Here is a 2,968-nt window from a genome sequence, read left to right as displayed (position 1 = left end):
TTACAAACTTAAAATATTATTAGTTTTCTTTATTTTATAATCAGAATTTTCATATTAAGTCATCTTTTGCATGTGATCAGAGACCAAGTGGTCTGATAGTCATACCTTACATATGTAGTAATTTAAAAACACCAAAAAAGAAAATTAAGAAGGGGGGCACCCACCCTCATTCCACATTATTAGAAATGAATATGAGTCTGTGATCTACATTGTATATGTATAAGAATAAAAGTAAACATGAATTCACAATCATATTATATAAATATAAATTGAAAAAATAATTGAATATCCCAAATAAAATTATGAACTCAAGTCTGAATAGTTTATAGTTTGTCTAATTAACCAATACAGGTGCAGACTGACATTTCATGTCATATTTTTCAGGAATGATACATGCAGGAATTTGTGCCACACATTTCAACAATTTCCTTAATGGATTGAATGTGCTTTTTATGAATTCATCAGACATACTTAAAGAAAAAGGAGAATGAAACTGGAAAGAAAATATTTGCAGTTGCAAAAGAATCCTGTAAATAAATTCAAAACTCAGCAAAAGAAGAAACAGTTTTAAACATGGTTAATTTAATGAATAATTGGAAGGTAATTAAAACCTTTAGTCATATATACATGTGTAATTTCAAAGTATTTTTTTGATAAGTAGATATAAAGTATAATGAGGACCATAATTATATTCATATTTGCACTTACATGTAAGCAGTCATAAAAGTGAATTAACAGATCTTGGTAATAATTTCAAGTTTAGGGTCAATATTTCGAAAACAATTTTGTGGTAAAGCATTGTTATATATACTTGAAGACTTTCATGTATAGAACATGACAGAATTTGTTTCAACAAAAATATTGAACTAGAATTATTACATTCAAATTTATTAAATGAAATCTATATTAACAGATTAATGTATAATTTCAACAAATTTAAGGTAACCTATTTGGTTTTGAAAGCCTTTATACATACTATTATTACAAATTTCATTGTTAACAGCCTGATTTTCCAGTTAATTTTAAATGAATATGTTTTAGCTATAGTATTTGAACACTGCATGCACTTTCATCTATATATATATTATATATACATTTGTTTATTTAATTTTTGTTATATTTGTTATCAATTGTAGGTCCCATTGTCATCATTTAACAGCAGGTTATTAGCAGCAGTTTTTCAGAAAAATGAAGGATAGCTGTCAATGGTAAATACATACATTTTAGGATAATTACATGTAGTTACCTTTGAGAAAAAACTTAGGTTTCATTTGAGACTTTTTAATCTGATAATGGTGTTTTTCAGGCATTTACAACATTTTTTTGTTTGGACAATATATTAAGTCCACTCAACTATAAAATGTAGGATCATGTAAATTTGTACACAGATCTCACTGACCTACATTTTCCACTTCACTGACTTTGGTAACATTAAAAATCCAATTTCATATACAACAAATGTATATCTCAGCAACTTAAAGGTGTCATATCATGCAAACTTATATATACTCTCAGAGTCTCAGTTAGTAACTCAGCTTCCAGACAAAAGAAGGTCACAGTGATCACATTTTACACTATTGATTTGTACTGTATTTTATATCTTAAATACAAAGTATATAGTCAAGACTGCCACTGGTTCTTATGTGCCACAATTATGACAATGAAGATAACTTTGTGATGTAGATAACTTATGTTTATCACAAACTTGGTCGCATGCTGCATATATGCAAATTTATACCAAAAAGAACAGTTCAACTGTATTGATTTAAGGTAGACAGTAAAGGTCACACCTATTAAATATACATGTAGACCTTGAATTTGCATTGGACACTATAATGCTGCCTATAGCATATATATTGTCAATTATTGCATGCCAAAGTGTCATTGTACACAAAACAAAAACCACTCAAAAGGATGTCCATCATATGCAGAAGCAATATAAAATGCATACCCATCAGCTGACCTAATTATTGCAATCACTTCAAAAACCTGGCCATATATCATATTATAAAACGCTTAAGGAGTACCTTTGTAAGTCAGGTAAAATACAATTTTTTTAAATTGATGTTGTAATGCATGATTGGATTAATTTTGCACTCACGGAAATAATATATTGATTTAGTAGTTTATTTGTATATATTACACCTTTTCATTACAAATAATTTATATTTCAGGTAAATGCAGCATCAGAATATTCCCCAGGAAAGTTTACTCAGAGAGTTTGGGAAAGTATGAATAAGAAATTAGAGAGGGAAACAGATAACCAGAAAACAAAGATTTTAAAAGAAAAGAATTGCCACTATTAGTAATATGATATATCTGACTGGGAGCAACATGTACTATTCAATATGGAAGGATTGACAATTTTGACTGAGAACAAAGTGAACTCTAATAATGCTATGACTATCAATCAATACTTGACTGAATCAGAGGAGTAAACTATTTACATATTTGTAAATATAACAGTTATATGTTTGCTTGATTATTGAGGCATTCAAAATAAAGAAAGTTGAAAAACCTTTGAAAAAGTTATAATTTCATAATTTTTTGGTTATGTTACTATGACAACTGAAATATATAATGTATTATCATTATGCTTCATCAACTTAAATCATTTATTGAGGTAAAGGTGACAAAGTCTTTTTATCCATTTACTTGCACGACTGTTATCTATGAATCGATATTTAAAAAAAAAAAATATTTGGTGATTTTTGCTAACTTCTGACTAATTTATTTTGCTAATTTAATACCACAGTAATGCTAATATAAACTGCATTATAATGTATCATAGTATTTGTTTACATTTACATAGCAGCCATGTGCTGTTGCGCTAAAATCATGGGATTTGATCTTCTATTGTCTGTTGGGTTGTAACTCTTGCACATCAGAACAATGCAAAAACTTGAATTTTCCAACTTCGTGTCCTGTTGCCATGGTAACCATTGTTCATAGAAACAAAATAAATGTT

At 28.3% G+C, this 2,968-nt stretch overlaps 1 long non-coding RNA gene across 1 annotated transcript; it reads left to right on the top strand.

Annotated features, from left to right (window-relative positions):
• Positions 1-397: 397 nt before the first annotated feature.
• On the top strand, positions 398-2,564 carry LOC134719662 (uncharacterized). The gene is made up of 3 exons (XR_010107651.1): positions 398-600; positions 1,137-1,208; positions 2,175-2,564. It is a non-coding gene; the product is annotated as an uncharacterized LOC134719662 (long non-coding RNA).
• Positions 2,565-2,968: the final 404 nt, after the last annotated feature.

Source organism: Mytilus trossulus, chromosome 5, assembly GCF_036588685.1.
Source record: "Mytilus trossulus isolate FHL-02 chromosome 5, PNRI_Mtr1.1.1.hap1, whole genome shotgun sequence".
NCBI lineage: Eukaryota > Metazoa > Mollusca > Bivalvia > Mytilida > Mytilidae > Mytilus > Mytilus trossulus.
This window is presented reverse-complemented; position numbering and strand designations above follow the sequence as displayed.